At 44.2% G+C, this 17,398-nt stretch overlaps 1 protein-coding gene across 41 annotated transcripts in view; it reads right to left on the bottom strand.

Moving 5' to 3' along the window:
* LOC123330947 overlaps window positions 1–17,398 on the bottom strand; it is a 419,147-nt gene that overhangs the window by 343,547 nt on the left and 58,202 nt on the right. For 3 of the 41 annotated variants that reach the window (XR_006547267.2, XR_006547245.2, XR_006547261.1), the window contains exons 4-5: window positions 5,945–6,022; window positions 4,855–4,957 (exon numbers count right to left, since the gene is read on the bottom strand). The exons of 27 other annotated variants lie outside the window; for them this stretch is intronic. The gene's annotated coding sequence lies outside the window, so the exon portion shown is untranslated. Of the gene's footprint in view, window positions 1–2,525; window positions 2,720–4,847; window positions 4,958–5,944; window positions 6,023–6,349; window positions 6,537–15,861; window positions 16,087–16,554; window positions 16,636–16,715; window positions 17,115–17,398 lie in introns of those variants that run through there. 11 more of the 41 variants (XR_006547266.2, XR_006547246.2, XR_006547279.1 and 8 more) reach the window with 8 other exon arrangements.

The raw sequence follows: 17,398 nt of genomic DNA on the forward strand, positions 1-17,398 counted from the left end.
CCAGTAGTCATGTATGGATGTGAGAGTTGGACTAAAAAGAAATCTGAGCAGCAAAGAATTGATGCCTTTGAACTGTGGTGTTGGAGAAACTCTTGAGGGTCCCTTGGACTTCAAGGAGATCAAACCAGTCCATCCTAAATGAAATCAACTCTGAATATTCATTGGAAGGATTGATACTGAAGCTCCAAAACTTTGGCCACCTGATATGCAGAACCAACTCATTGGAAAACCTGATGCTGGGAAAGATGGAAAGCAAAACAAGAAGAGAACAGCAGAGGATGAAATGGTTAGATAGTATCACTGACTCAAAGGACATGAGTTTGAGCAAACTTCAGGAGACAGTGAAGAACAGGGAAGTCAGGAATGCTGCAGTTCATGGGGTCCAAACAAAAGAGTCTAACACTACTTAGTGACTGAACAACAAGAACAAAGCAAGATGAGAAAGTTCTAGAGCTCTGCTGTACAAAATCATACTTATAATCCAGACTCTAATGTATACTTAAAATTTTATTGAGGGTAGATCTCATGTTAAGAGTTCTTACCACACACATACAAAAATTTAACTTACATGAATAGATAACCAACCTGATCAATTTTACCCTTCTTTTGATGGACCAAGAAGAAAAACACTAATAGGTAAATCTCAAGGAACTCTTCAGTTGGAGGATAAAATGAGATAGTAACATGACCTGGGGGATTAACAGAAGTGACAAGGACCAAAATATGCTTAAAAAGTAGTCCAAGTCTTAAAGAAATTACACAACAAATTTAAGCCTACTCACATGAGCTGTCAGTTTTTAAAATATCTAATGATTACAAATAGGCAATTCACTAAACTTCACATTGGTAGGTAGAAAAATATTCGTCATACAACAGTCTCATGTTAATTATTTAAAGGTTTAATAACTCAAATTTCACAAACTTCTACAGCTCTCACCAAGCTCTAGCTTTCTGCAGGAAGTCTGTACTTTGCTCTTTTTGCTGCCAGTCAATCCTAAAGGAAATCAACCCTGCATATTCATTGGAAGGATGGATGCTGAAGCTCCAATACTTTGGCCACCTGATGCGAAGAGTCAACTCACTGGAAAAGACCTTGATGCTGGGAAAGGTTGAAAGCAGGAGGAGAAGGGGACAACAGGGGATTAAATGGTTGGGTGGCATCACCGACTCGATGGACATGAGTTTGAGCAAGCCCCAGGAGTTGGTGATGTAGGACAGGGAAGCCTGGCGTGCTGCAGTCCATGGGGTCACAAAGAGTCAGACAGGACTTAATGACTGAACAACAACAATCATATTAGAATAGATCTGTCAGGTAAACATACTTGTAGAGTTTTAGGATCACTTACAGTCCTGGGAAGCAGGAGCTTTAGTGCATGTTGTGTTAAGGTATAAGCCACAGAATTAACAGTTGAAGGCAAAGTCTGTGCATCCTCCTACGCCATGGCACACAAAACCTAGGCATTTCAGGCTTTGCGGTGTGCAATGTGTGGTCCTGAGCAATCTGTCAGGGGGAATTTGCAGTAACAAAGAACAGAACTGTGTGGACAAGCTCCCTGAAAAAGCTGATCCAGGAACTTTTCCTCCTGTCCCTTTTGTTCTTGTCAATTACCGTGATGGTGGAGAAACCAAGCACTGGAGAGGAACCTGAGCAAGTTTTCTTAGAAAATCCTTAAGGATGCTTTTCTTTCTGCATCAGGAATGGACCAGAGCATTAATTCCTTGATTTCTATGGTGTCTCCTTATCAATAAAATCTAAGATAGTCCATCTCATAGGCTCTCAGTCATATTTTAAGTTGCCCTCAGGACCCTAAATCTTTCAAAGATCATCACTACTGCAGCAATGGTCTGAGTGTGAAGATATATAACACTGGATGCCACAATTATCATCCTGAAGATCTTGGTGGCATCATGAGCTGAAGGGATTACCTGCTACTCAAGACAATCTTACTATAAACTCACAGAATTTTATTGTGATACTAAAAAATACATATGTGGGTCTTGAGATCCAGACATTATTAAAGCATATATACTTTGCTGCCAATTTTTTGTTTTTTAAACAGGAGGAAAAGGTTTCCGAGCCACACTGTTCCTGGTTTGGAATTTCATAGCTCAGAATGCAAGCTTTTTCCTAAGGATTTCTATGCACCACTGGAAGCATTGTTGTCAGCTTAGCAGGCACACATGCACACACATATACAAATTCACATACAAATTCACATCGGGAGAGAGAAAAGTAGTCAAAATTATTTACTTTTATTTTACTTTGAACTGCTGTAACTACATTTACCCCAGTTGTTGTTGTTGTTCAGTTACTAAGTCACGTCCAAATCTTCACGACCTCATGGACTTCAGCATTCCAGGCTTCCCTGTCCGTCACTATCTCCTGGTGTTTGCTCAAACTCATGTCCAATGAGCCGATGATGCCATCCAACCATCTCATCCTCTGTCATCTCCTTCTCCTTCTGCCTTCAATCTTTCCTAGCATCAGAGTCTTTTCCAGCAAGCTGGCTCTTCACATCAGGTGGCCAAAGTATTGGAGCTTCAGCTTCAGCATCAGTCCTTCCAATAAATATTCAGGGTTGATTTCCTTTAGGATTTTAGGTCTCATCTCCTTGCAGTCCAAGGGACTCTCAAGAGTCTTGTCCAGCATCATAATACCAGAAGTCAAAGATAATGTAAATCCCAGATCCATTATACGTAAAGCAGCATCACATGATCTCTAATAAGGTATAAAACATTTAACAGCTCAATGTTTACTAATATATTCTGAGCATCTGTTTAAATACAGCAGAGCGTTACTCCCTGTAGGGCCACAACACTGAACCACTGGCATCTCTTCACTCCAGGGGCTCCCCATTGGCAGGTGAGGTGGGGACAAAAGGGGGTTGTCACACCTGCCAAAGTACATTTGATGCAAAGCATGATGTGATGGTTCTCACATTTGAAGCTCCCATAAAGTCAGTTTAAACACACTGCCATGTGATTGTGTTGAGAGTTCATTCACATCAAAGTTAGCATTGTTCATTTGAGACAAAACAAACCATACCACGCTAAACAGATCTGGACTTGAATTTAGAAGAAAAGGACCTGCGCCCCCCCATCAATGTTCATCATCGCAGGAAATGATACCTATCACCCAGTTGCCCAACTTCCCAAAACAAGAATCATTCTTATTTCCTCTTTTTCTTCAACTCTCACATCCAGTCCTTCATCAAACCCTCATCACTCCCCTCCAAACTATACCAGGATTTACTATCATAGTTTCCTTATTAGTCTCATACTTTCATCCTTTTCTTCCTATAATCTCCCCCCAGGAGCCAACTTGACCTTATAACACCTGAGCCAGCCACCTGGTTGTATAAACAATTGGGAACATAGCCATTTGTTTAAGTATTGTTCATGGCTAGTTCCATGGTACAGCAGCAGAACTGAGTACTTATAACTGAGACAGTACAGCCTACACAGAGATTAAAACACTAACTATCCAATACTTAAGAGTTTACTAATACATCTTTTTAAAAATAAATCAGATCAGGCCATCTCCCTTTCTGGAAAAGCTCAAGAGTTTCTCCTTCTATTTGGAAGAAAATCCAAATGTCTTACTTTAATCCATGAGGCAGAAAGTGAAGAAGAACTAAAGAACCTCTAGATGAAAGTGAAAGAGGAGAGTGAAAAATCTGGCTTAAAACTCAACATTCAAAAAACAAAGATCATGGCATCCAGTCCTATCACTTCACGGCAAATAGATAAGGAAACAATGGAAACAATGACAGACTTTATTTTTTTGGGCTCCAAAATCACGGCAGATGGTGACTGCAGCCATGAAATTAAAAGATGCTTACTCCTTGGAAGGAAAGTTATGACCAACCTAGATAGCATATTCAAAAGCAGAGACATTACTTTGCCAACAAAGGTCCGTCTAGTCAGGACTATGGTTTTTCCTGTGGTCATGTATGGATGTGAGAGTTGGACTGTGAAGAAGGCTGAGAGCTGAAGAATTGATGCTTTTGAACTGTGGTGTTGGAGAAGACTCTTGAGAGTCCCTTGGACTGCAAGGAGATCCAACCAGTCCATTCTGAAGGAGATCAGCCCTGGGATTTCTTTGGAGGGAATGATGCTGAAGCTGAAACTCCAGTACTTTGGCCATCTCATGCAAAGAGTTGACTCATTGGAAAAGACTGATGCTGGGAGGGATTGAGGGCAGGAGGAGAAGGGGACGACAGAGGATGAGATGGTTGGATGGCAGCACTGACTGGTTAGACTGAGTTTGAGCAAGCTCTGGAAGTCGGTGATGGACAGGGAACTCTGGTGTGCTGCAGTCCATGTGGTCACTAAGAGTCAGACATGACTGAGCAACTGAACTAAAAGTTGCACTCGTTCATCCACCTTGGTCTCTTTGCTATGCCAAGCATGCCACATTCAAACAGTGAAGATGATGTATCTAAAAACTCTTTATTCATGTTTTAGAATAACTGCTTAGGGCTTCCCTGCTGGCTTGGTGGTAAAGAATCCACCTGCCAATGCAGGAGACATGCATTCAACCCTGATCTGGGAAGATCCCACATGCTGCTGAGCAACTAAGCCCCTGCATCACAACCACTGAGCCTGCGCTTTAGATCCCAGGAACCACAACTACTGAGCCTATGTGCCCTCGGGCCCATGCTCTGCAACACGAGATGCCACTGCAATGAGAAGCCCGTGCACCGCAACTAGAGAGTATGTCCCACTCACCACAACTAGAGAACAGCCAGAGGAGCAACGAAGACCCAGCAGAGCCAAAGATAAATAAACAAACAAATAAAATTATGTATAAAAAAAAGAAAACTGTTTAGATGAGTCAGACATACCACAGACCTCGGAATCAGGATCACACAGACTAGGGTTTCATGTTAGGCTTCAAAACTTGCTCTCTCTGGGTTCCTTTTCCCATTTGACAAACCGGAAGATTGCTATTTATCTGAGGGAGTGTTAGAGGGAATTAAAGGAGAGATGTAAACACTCTAGCATGTAAACTCTAGTATGTAAACACTAAGGATTTTACAAAGCTTAGTCATGTCCTTTCCCAGACCAAAATGAACACTCTTCATGTTTTAACCTGTCCTCATTTGGGCCCTGGATATTAAAAATCTACATCCTGAAGCAAGAAAAATACATAAAAATAAACTACCTTAAAAATTTTTATGTCTTAGATGTAAATTTCATTTTAAAATCTTTTTTTTTAAAGCTGAACCATTTTATTCTTCTGGAACTTCCATCCTTTATGGAAATCAAATACAAGTTCCTCTTTGCCAACCAGCCAAGATGTAGTTACACATGAATATTTTCACTTCTGGAATCTTTTTTTTAGTCAAGAAAGCTTGGAAAACACAGTAATAAAGCCAACAGAGGCTTTACTATTGCTTCAAATCCAAGCAAATACCTTTTGATGACATCTGTGTGACCTTATGAGGCATGGAAACAGGATTATTCTTTTTTTTTTTTTTTAATTTTATTTTATTTTTAAACTTTACATAATTGTATTAGTTTTGCCAAACATTCTTGCAGTACTCCATCTAGGGATGCATACTAGTTTAGCTCAGGCTGAGCCATTAGAAAAGGAATCTGGAAGGAAATATTTCAAGATCGTGAACTTGGTGCTGGTTCAGGTTATTTTAAGACACAATTGCAGAAAGACCAGTCAGTCCTCTTTGGCTTAGCCACTGAATCACAAAGTGCCGTCTCTTCTTAAGACCTTGTGATGGGGTTTAGGTTCAAGGAGCTTATTTGGGACAGAATCCTAGCAAACACCAGTCAGGGGGAGAGAGAGCAGGACAGGTAAACGAAAACAGAGGATGAAGGGCGTGTAACTGTGTAGAGTAATTGGAATTTAATGTCTCCAGGAACCTCTGGAGCCAGAGTATCACTGAGTTATACCCATGAGGGATGAAGAAGCCAAGATACTCACAAACTAACTCCAGTAAGTCACAGGTTGAAGGCTGCACTCGGGGCCAAGGACAAAGTGCACTCCAACTCTCCAAGAAGCCTGCAGGCAAATACAAGCAGAGGCTGCCAACTGGTCCATGTGAACGACAGTGGGGGCTCAGTGAGGCTGAAGAAGGATGCTGATGGCATTTGCCACACAGGCAATCTGAGTCCCCAGACCTGGCTGGGTCCTGCAACCCTACTCCAATTTAATACCGAAGCCAAGATGCAGAAGGAGGTAAGAGACAATGTCAGGCCTAGGAATATCGATTCACTAATCAAATGTTTATCAGCAGCCTGCAAGACAGAGAAGCTAGCTGAGGGCCAAACGTGGGCTTCTCTTTCCCACCCCACGCCGTCTGCACAACCTAACCTCAGCAGGCCACACCTCTTTATGGGCCTATGCATCCTCACTGGTTCTGGGGTTGACTTCCTCTCTGAACGATCCGCTTTCCTTCTAGTCTCGGCTCAGCACTCGGCAGTCTCAGCTCCTGTAACACTATGAATCCTTCTCTAGTAGACTTTGTCAGGGTGTGTCATCTTCAGTTCTCTCATGTCTGTCCACCCCTACCAGGCTGTGGGCACCAACACAGAACAGATGCTCAAGGAATGTTTCATTGAATTGAACAAAAGCAAAGTGCAAGCAACAGAAGAAACCAATCTGGATGATGACATTTTCAACAGGGTAGAACATATTTAGAAACATGGAAATATGCTCATACAACATTATCTTAAATATACACATATACACAGAAGAAGCCTGGACAGATAATACACATATTTTATATTTTAATAGTGAACTGTATCTTTGGTTTTCTATATTGTCTAATTTTACTACCATGAAGGGCATCGTAACTGTATCTTTGAAAAGTTAAATTGACCTTTAAGAACAATGCAAGGCTTACTGATGGAAAGTCAGGGTCAGGCCAGTTACAGGTCACAGACTTTAAGGCCAGTCAGGGAAGCCAATGAGTAACTGAACAGGCAGGATCCAGGCAGAGGAAGACTTTGAAATTGAGGCAGCTCCTCCCTCTGAAGGGAACCTTCACCCAGAACATGTCCTCATAGTAGGACCACTTGGGTCTGAATGGGGGCTGGTATATTAGGTTATGGATGTTGTGCAAGGAGCAAGCCAGAGGGGCTGGGGGACTGGAGGTAAAAACATAGATCTTCACTCCTGATCTCATGGACTACTCATCCTCCTTCTTGTAAGCAGCCTCGGCTTTACCAACTGAGTGATTATCTGCAGAGCATTAAGCAAAGCATGGGAGCCAAACTCATCCAACCTCTGATGATCCATTTCTCTGTCTCTTTAAATACCGAGTTATCAAATTAGAAAGCCTTGAAAGTGATCGCCCTTCAAACTCATTTTACAGATGAGAATATCAAACATCGAAGAGGAAGAAGATTTTAAACCAGAAGTCATTATTTCATTGAACATGCTGACGCACGGAGATTGGAGGTAGGTGCTAGGAAGGCTGTTTGAGGACTCTGAGGTCACGGTCAGGCTTGATGATAGAGCTATGTGTGGTTGATTAGTAATGTCTGCATGGCAATGGCTAGGGAAACAGTGACCCACAACCATTCTCTCCTTAGCCCTGAGCAGCAGCAGGATAATGAGCATTTATGAGAGAAGCCCCATGGAGAGAAGATGATATAGCACCAAAGACATTTCTAATTTTATAATATAAGGAAACACACTTAGACAAAGTCATTATATCTTTCAACATAACTAAAAAACAAAAAAAAAAGTAAGTGGTAGAATGAAGATTCAGAGTCCTATCTGTCCAACCCCAAAACCCATGCTCTTGACAGCCACACTTCAGGGCCTTCCTGGGTGGCTGCCTCTTTTCCATAATCCCCCAGTACCACCCCCCTCACTCAGCTCTGACAGCTCAGCTCCTAAAATAGCCTCAGGACTCACCCGCTTCTAATTTCAATAGCTAGCACTCTTTGCCTTGGACACAAAGACACAATGTCCCAGGTCTTCTTTTTCAGGTCCCAAGTTGTCACTCTCTGCACTTTACCACTGAATGTGTCATGTGGCTTCAGCCCTTCCTTTCAACCTGCTTGATTTATTCAAGTGCGTGAAAATGACTCACAAGTTACACGAAGACAAACCCAGCTGTGTGCCAGAGATAATTATTTCCGAGTAATTAAAATGAGCTATGGGCTGCCAAATTAAACACCAAAACATGATTCTGCACTTTTTCTCTTATCTGCCTCGTCCGGTCTCTGGCTGTCAAAGGAAACTGCTTGCTAAGGTAGGGGCTCCCCAGCTCTAATACATTAATCATCGCTGTTCAGCAGCCTTATTAAAGGATCCTCTCTGCATGAAAGACTTTCTGCAGCTCAAGAGAAAACCTCTGGTCTGCAGTGAGAGGGCTCCAAGGTGACCACTTATGCCACTTGCTGTTAGTAAGCTCCCCCCAAAATCTGTCCGACACGTCTAGAATCAACCTAGATGTCACATAGCAATAGGGACAGTGAAGAAGGAGGCAGCAGAGATGGAGAGAAGAAAGAAGCTGCGCCGCCCCCCCTTCCCCCCCGCTCCCCGCCAAATCGCATCTAGCGCATTCACTCTGAACCTTCTGGAGAGCTGTCTCAAATTCCTCTCTAACTCAGGTCCCAAACGCGAACAGACTTAGATCCCCGGGGATTTCCCAGGTAGCGCTAGCGGCAAATAACCTGCCTGCCAATGAGGAGACATGAGAGACTCTGGTTCAATCCTTGGGTTGGGCAGATCCCCTGAAGAAGGAAATGGCAACCCACTTCAATATTCTTGCCTGGAGAATCCCATGGACAGAGGAACCTGGAGACAGAAGTGACTTAGCACACAAGTGTGAACAAACTCAGATGCAGGGACTCTCACGCAAGTTCTTTACTGAGAGAACACTCTCAGGAGAGACCCATAAGGGTGTGAAGGAGGTGGGCAGGGAAGGAGCCAAAGCTAGGCAAAAAATGTGCTTCCATAAAAAGTCTCGGTCTGATCCCATGAGGAGCTCAGAAGCATAAACTGTATCCCAGTGTCTGAACCACCCAGAGGCAAGGCGACTAGGATATTCTGTGCCTCCATCAGTCAGTCATCACTGAGGGCTGCCCTTTGTGGCAATGACTTGGGGGTATGGAGCATGTAACTCAAGGACAATCTCAGATGAGAAGGGCATGGATAAGCCATCAGCAGCCTGTACCCACAGCAGCTGGGAGAGGGGCACCCCAGTGAGGCAGCTAAGACCTAGATGGGGCGCTGACAGCACCTGCTCCCTCTTGTACACAGTCTCATGGTGTTTAGACAGAGAACATCCAACCTAGAAGTCATCTCAAAGTGGGGGTCCTAAGCCTGAGGTTTATGTCCTCCACAAGACACACGCTTGACCTTGGGGATTATGTGATCCCACTGAAATTGTCTGCAAAATGTACATGTGTGCAACTCACAGGGAACAAAGACCATAGGTCTCATCTGAATCTCTGTAGCAGGAGTCCCCAGCCCCCGGGCCACAGACGGGTACCAGTCCCTGGCCTGATGGGAACAGGGGCGCACAGCAGGAGGTGAGCAGTGGGCTGGCAAGCAAAGCTTCATCTGTATTTACAGCTGCTCCCCATCACTCCATTATCGCCTGAGCTCTGCCTCCTGTGAGAGGCAGCATAACAAATATAATACATTTGCATCATCCCATAACCATTCCCCAACCCTAGTCTGTGGAAAACCTGTCTTCCACAAAACTGGTCCTTGGTGCCAGAAAGATTGGGGACTGCTACTGTAGAGTCCATGACCCTCTTGGGTTCAGAAGTTCACCTCCAAACTTTCTCAGAGCACAGGCAGCTATAATTCAGCCTTTTCCACGAGACTTTCCTAAACTCATCCCTATTTGCTGCCTACTTCAGGGGCATAGTTGGGGGCCTGGGGAGGAGCCGAGATGTCATCATACCTCTACTAAATATGGTAAGCATATTAATGATTTTGAAGATGGTGATGAGGACAATGAAAGCTACAGTTTATCTGAAAGCTAAAGCTTATCATATATTTAATACATGCCAGTTATTGTCCTAAACTTTGGTTAGCTCACTCGGTTTTCAAAACTATTCTTTGAAGGAGGACCTATTAATACATGTCACTTTATCCTGTTAAAAAAAAAAAAACTAAAATAGTGAGAAATTAAATAACTTACCCAACTTCTGATAGTTAAGAAGTAGGAGAGTTGGGATTTGAACCCAGGCAGTCAGTCTCCAGAACTGCAAGAATGCTGAAGGAAGCCACATAAAATATGTGGTCGAAGCATCAGGATTCAGACCATAAAGCCACAAAGATACACAAAGGCAGTGGCTTTTCAATTCTCTAGTCTCTCCATTGCCAAAGCCATGGGGCCATGCCCTCCCCACCCCTCTAGGATACAGCAAGGTCTCCAGAAACACTAGTTATACATGTGACTAAATTAAATGGTTAAACAAGATAAAGTGAGCATAAAAGTGCTAACTCAGTCCCTAGACTTAATGGGTACACAAGCAATGGTAATCTCCTTTCTATGAAAAGAAAGTTATTTTTCCATTCCATTCCCCCAGATACCCCACCATGCCTCAGAAAATAGTGACAGGTACAAAATTTACTGAACTGAACTGAATGGGTAAGAGGAAGGGTACTCATTTGAAAAGACCTTGATGCTGGGAAAGATTGAAGGCAGGAGGAGAAGGGGACAACAGAGGATGAGATGGTTGGATGGCATCACGGACTCAATGGACATGCTCCATGAGCAAGCTCTGGGAGTCGGTGATAAACAGGGAAGCCTGGTGTGCTGCAGTCCATGGGGTCGCAAAGTCAGACATGACTGAGACTGAATGACTGAACTGAACTGAAGACCAAAAAAGTAATATGAAGGACATCCCTGGTGGTGCAGTGGATAGGACTCCATGCTCCCATGCAGGGGATATGGATTCAATCAATTGCCAGGGAAATAAAATCCCACATACCACAACTTATCCCACTCAAAGCCAAGAGGGGCCCATGTGCCACAATGAAGACCCAGAACAGCCAAAATAAATAATAAAATTTAAAACAAAAAAGCAAAATGAGAAAGTAGGAGAGTAGTAAGGGGGGAAAAAAAACTGAGACAGGGAAATGAAGCAGCCAAACTTCTACTGTTAGACATATACCCAACACATACAGTCAGTAGGCTGCTGCCTGACATGTGTGCGATTTGATTTGCAAAAGCCCAACATAGTTTGGGTCTGAAGTCACATATTCCTAGGCAACCCCCAGCTCTGCAATGGAAAAAGGCTCACCTGCATTGGAGAAAGACTGAATAAGGATACATATTCATCTTACCCTTCTTTCAGCCAGTCCACTCCAACCACTGCCCCCTCCTCCAGTTTCTCCATCACATTTTTTCTTCCTTCATCACAGTTTTTCTTCCTCTCCTTTAATCATCCTTTAACACCACAGCACCACCTACCGTCTCTCAATGCCGAGAGGCGAGGAGCATTCGGCTTGGACCCGAAGGAGATTTTAACATCACTGGCAAGCGTGCTACCAAGGACCATTCATCAGCCCTGTGACAAGCCTGGCCGAGGTGAAATTGCCACTCAGCATTTCAAATTGCAGGCTCTCCCCTCGCCCCTGTTCACTGCCAGGCTCTTCCTCCCCACTGAAGCATTTGCTCACAAAACTAAATGGGTAATTCAAAGAGAAAGAAAGTCTCCCAGGAAATGAGGCACGGTGCCGGGCCAGCAATGGAGTTTCTTCCACTTATACCAGGACGACTACCTGTAGCTAAAAGGAAAAATGGCTTAATAGAGCTAATTAGTCTGGGAAGTGACCCAGCAGGCTGATGTGCCTCTTGGTTTAAGACCACATAGAGCCTCCGACGCAGAAAGAACACACTTGATGGAAAACCCTAAAATCAGACCAATTGTATCAAAACTGGAGGCACAGAGCTTGCAGAGGGAGAAAAGTCAATCTCTCCTCAGCTGCCCCAGTCGGGTTCATTCTCCTCACAGGCAGCTGCCCATGTCCACTGACATGGCGCATGTCCACCCCCATGTCCGCCTGGACCTCCATGTTAGCCAGCGAAACAGCACTTGTGCCTGTCATTGGCCCATTTCTCTCAGTCCGGGCCCACCCTCTCCATCCTGCTATGCCGATGGCCTTTGTGCTCAGTCACTCAGTTGTGTCCCACTCTGCGACCCCATGGACTGTAGCCCTCAGGCTCCTCTGTACATGAGATTCTTCAGGCAAGAATACTGGAGTGGGTTGCCATGCCCTCCTCCAGAAGATCTTCTGGACCCAGGGATCGAACCCAGGTCTCCCACATTGCAGGCCGATTCTTTATCATCTGAGCCATCAGGGAAGCCCTGGGTGTCTGTAAACTGGCTCCAGGGTGTCCCTGCTCCCTAGCTTTCACTTAGGGTCTGCAGTGAGGTTATGGAGCAGGAAAGCCACTCCTGTCTGTGTTCAGTTCACGTTGGTCTTATTCCAACAGCATCAGATAGTTTCTGCGCTTCTCAGGATTCAGGGTACCAGCCCCACGGAGTCCCCACCGAATAAGCCAAGTATCAGACATCGGCAAGCCCTGAGTGTGGGCACCCAGCGCTGCAGGACCCTCTCCCCTACAAGTACCTAGAGCTCCATAGCATCCTTTTTTCCTTAGTGATGACTGCTTCCTGCAGTTAATACTTCCACACTACTTCAGTGTCTGTTTTTGCTTTCAGCCTTCCATTACCATGTAACCAATCCCCTGAGTTATATCCCCTTAATCTGAAATACCTGAGGTGATTTTGGTTTCTTGTCTAATACAGTCAATGCCATGTCAGGAGGATGAAAAGGTGAAATGGTTTTTGCAAGATTTGAGGCTTCATAGGGGGCTAAGTGGTAAAGAATTCGCCTGCTAAGCAACAGATGTGGGTTTGATCCCTGGGTCAAGAAGATCCCCTAGAGAAGGGAATGGCAACCAGCTCTGGTATTCTTGCCTAGAGAATCCCATAGACAGAGGAGTCTTATGGGCTACAGTCCATGGGGTCTCGAAGAATCAGATATGACTTAGCGACTGACCGACAAGAACTGGTTTATAAGTCCTGCCCACTTTTTTAGGAATAGCATCAACAGCAGTGAACAGATACTGGGGAGTCAGACAGACTTAGGTTTACGTTCTGGCTCTGCCACTATCTGTAGAACATTAGACAAGGTACTTAAAACACCCTGGCCTTATTTTTCTCATCTATATAAAGGGAAGTCATGACACCTCATTCATAGAGTCTTAGAGGGAGTAAAGAATGTATGAGTCACACACAAAGTGCTTCATAGAGTCTGGCACATAATTAGCCTTCTCTAAAGTTTTGTTTTGTTTTGTTTTACTGTCATCTTTAGGTTCCCTAATCAGGAAGCATTTGCAAAAGGAATTTTCAAGTTCTGGGTTGATTCAGGAAAAGCTACTATTCCAAACACTCTATGATCCCCTGAGCTGACAGCAGAGAGATGAAATTTTGGCTAAAGGATGTCCTGGCCCGGAGAGCTGTAAGGGATATGATCAGTAATAATAGCTATGTTTAGTCACTGCCTGATCTATGCTACATGCTGTACCTGCATTTACTCAGTTGATCCAGAAAACCATCACTTAAGGTGGAGATTATCGTCTTCATTACACAGATAAGAAAAGTCAGTTTCAGGGGGCTTCCCTGGTGGCTCAGCAGCAAAGAATCTGCCAGCCAAGCAGGAGATGCAGATTCAATCCCTAGTCAAGGAAGATCCCACATGCCACAGGGCAACTAAGCCTGTGCCCACAACTACTGAGCCTGTGCTCTCGAGTCGGGAGCCACAGCCACAGAGCCCAGGAGCCGCAGCTACTGAAGCCTACACACCCTAGAGCCCACGCTCTATAAGAAGAGAAACCACTGCAATGAGAAGGAAGCCCTCGCACTTCAACCAGAGAGTAGTCCCCACTCACTGCAACTAGAAAAAGGCCTGCACAGTAATAAAGGCCCAGCACAACCAAAAATAGATTTTGCTTTCACTTTTTAAAAAAAGGAAACTCAGTTTCAGATTTTAAAAAAAGAAAACCTTGCCCCGAAACATGCCAGCAAGCAGTGGGACTGAGCCTTGACCCTCTGAGTAGTTTTGGAAACCAAGCTCTTAACTGTTCATCTGCCTGGTAGATGGAATAAGAAGGTCACAAACTAGGAGAGATCACAGATAAAGCAGGAAGGGGGGACTTACCTGGTAGTCCAATGGTTAAGAACCCACCTTGCAATATAAGGGACACAGATTCGATCCCTGCTCAGGGAACTAAGAGCCCACATACCACAGGTACAACCAAGCCCAGGCACCACAACTACTCAAGCCAATGCAGCCAAATAAATATTTTTTTAAAAAAGCAGAAAGGAATGCACAGAAGCACCATTCAGGAAACAATGACAGCGACATGGAACACACTTGACAATTCTGTTTTTGTACATGTCAGGACAGACGTGGTGCAGTGGTGAAGAATCTGCCTACCAAGGTCGGAGACACAAAAGATCCAGGTTTGATCCCTGGGTCAGGAAGATCCCCTGGAGAAGATCCAGTATTCTTGCCAGGGAAAGCCCAGGAACAGTGTCACAAAGAGTCTGCCACGATTTAATGACTAAACAACAACAGGACAGAGGAGGTAGGGTGACTGCATCATAAGAGGCCTGGCAGCAGTAATGTCTCAGCCAGTAACAAAGGGCTTACCTGTTATACACTCAAGACCTTCACTCCCCAGGGTACCCTGAGACTCTTGAACTTTGAAGAATTCAATACAAGGAAGCCCACTGCGAAGGTCAGCTCCCAGGAGACACTCCCCCATGCACCCAATAGCCAATTCCACATAGACTCCCAACCACCAACTGCAGCACTCTAAGCAGGTGCTGGGTTCCTTGCCCAAAGAAAACTGCAGCCCCCTGCCATCTGCATGAGGCAGTATGTCAATCCCTGGGCTAAGCGCATGCACACTGGATACACTCTCAGTCTATAACTAAAGAAAATCACTGATCACCACTAATAAAATAAGTAAGTACTTTCCATGTCCTAGGGGACTCAGCCAAGGCTCAGTTCAGTGGGGCCCATCAGCAGCTTTGTAATGAGAATGACAAGTCAGAGAGGCCTTTGGAACAAAAGAGCAGCTGGGAAGAGGTCCCACCAAACTTGGGCTATGCCAGAAATCCTGGCACAGTGACATAGGGAAGTAGAGGGGAGGGGGGTTCAAAGATAATCTAAAAATGATTGATTATTTGCATTTGCTGGAAGGGATGGTTTTACAAAAATACTCAGTGTGAAAGTATGAAAGAAGTGTTCTACTCTCGATCTCCCACCAGCTGGAAGAACTTCAAGGCCTCAGAGTATAACAGGACAATGAGGGGGAAGCAGCCCAATCTCTGAATTCAGGTGCAAAAGATGGCCCCCACCAGAAGCACCCGAAAGGGCTTTCATATTATAGAAATTAACGTGACTAACTGTAACTGCCAGGCTTCCCAGTGGTGCTAGTGGTCAAGAACCCACCTGCCAATGCATGAGACATAAGAGATGTGGGTTCGATTCCTGGTTGGGACGATCCCCTAGAGGAGGGCATGGAAACCCACTCTAGAATTCTTGCCTGGAGAATCCCCATGGACAGAGGAGCCTGGCAGGCTACAGTCCACGGGGTGGCAAAGAGCTGGACACGACTGAAGTGACTTAGCATGCACACATGCACAACCTAACTACTAAGTCACAGATTTCACACGGAGAAATTCCCTCCCCTTAATTCTTTCCCAAAGGTACCTTTCTGAAAGTCACAAAAAGGACAGAAAAGAAACAGCAGGGCAGGTCTAGAAGCCTCCTTGTAGAGGTTCCCCTGGGTGAGCATGTTGGATCATAAGTGGTGACCCCAACCTGGCAAAGGAAGACACAAGCACTTTGGAATGAGAGAGAGCTGGACACTTTCAATTAAATAGCTGGCCACTCTGAAAGCACGCCAAGCAGTAACATGCCTCGCTTGACCTGTCAGTCTCTCCCTTTTATTAATAATAGAGTGTTCATGCTTTGACTGCTGTCCTCCCAAGAATCAGATGGAACGCTGACATGATTTGGTAGCATTTCAAGGTCAGCAATGTCTCAACAGCAGGTGATGAACATTTAAACTGAAAAAAAAAAAAAAAGAATATTCCAGTCGACTGGCAGCGAGAGCCTCAGAACAAGAAAGGAAATATTGCTCACATGACATTTTATCTGTCCACCCAAGCACCGTAAGAATATTTCTCGACTCATTTATCAGGGGTGGCACCCAAGATAGAACTGGGTATAAAAGTGATTTTCTTTTCTTTAATAAGTATTGATTTTTGTAGCTACCTTACTGTAAGCCTACTACATTGATGATGCTAGCTGCTGTTAAAAATCAGCTTGAAGCTACCAGAAGCCTCAATACAATTGAAGTTCACAGCTGGCTTGGGTAACAGCATGTGGAGGAAGCTCCTGTCGGTGACCTGCTTTCGTATACCTGGTGTATAGGGCAGCCTACTTCTGTCTGTGGCCTCACCATCCCCTAAGTTTTGGGGGTTTCTTCAAGCCCAGCTAGAAAAGGAGTAAGCATGTATATAATATACACATACTTCTTATAATTCTGAGGGCTCAGAAGTGACACCTCACTTCCACTCACACATTGTTGGTGCGATCCAGTCACTGGGCCACATCTGCAAAGAAAGGAGGCAGGGATATATGGTCCCTGCTCGAGGAATTCCCTCGAAACAATTCTACACCATAGAAAAACAGACCTAACCATCAGGGGACAGCTAGCTGTCTCCAGGACAAACAGTGGGCCTGGATTTCCCCTTCTGTAACTGTAAAATAAATTTACATTTAGGCAAAATATAAATTATTAATCAGTGTAAAGGAAAAGGTTATATAAGTAACAGTACAGATGGGCTGTGACTGACCACAATTTTGAGTGAAAGAAATTCAGAAAACAATATGCAAACTTATCACAAACATGAACCTTCTTCTGTTGGTGGCGTATTTTGCCTTCAAGTCTTCTACCCTTTTTATAACAACTCTGTATTAATGAGAACAGCATTTCAGTAAGTTAATGCATGAGCAGTTAGCGCTGGTCCCTCTTAGCAACAGATAGAGGTAATATTCCGTCCCAAGCACAGTTTTTCCTTGGCTATTCAGGCTGGTGAAGAGAAAACATTGGCACAGATAACCTTACAATATGCCAAGCCCAGACCCAGGGACACACATTTAAAAAGTCTTACATAAGACTTCCAATTTTTTAACAAATGCTCATTTATCCAGTAAGAAATTAATATTGGTTTCTTCTTTATCAAATACATTCTCTATTATTTTTGTTCACATGCTTCAGTTCTTACTTTCTTCCTTTTTATTCCTGTGAAAATTGGAAGTTTCTTTCAGGGCTCTTTCTTTTACTTTTACTCTCCATATCTTGCAGAGAAACTG

This window comes from Bubalus bubalis, chromosome 21 (assembly GCF_019923935.1).
Source record: "Bubalus bubalis isolate 160015118507 breed Murrah chromosome 21, NDDB_SH_1, whole genome shotgun sequence".
NCBI classification, from domain to species: domain Eukaryota; kingdom Metazoa; phylum Chordata; class Mammalia; order Artiodactyla; family Bovidae; genus Bubalus; species Bubalus bubalis.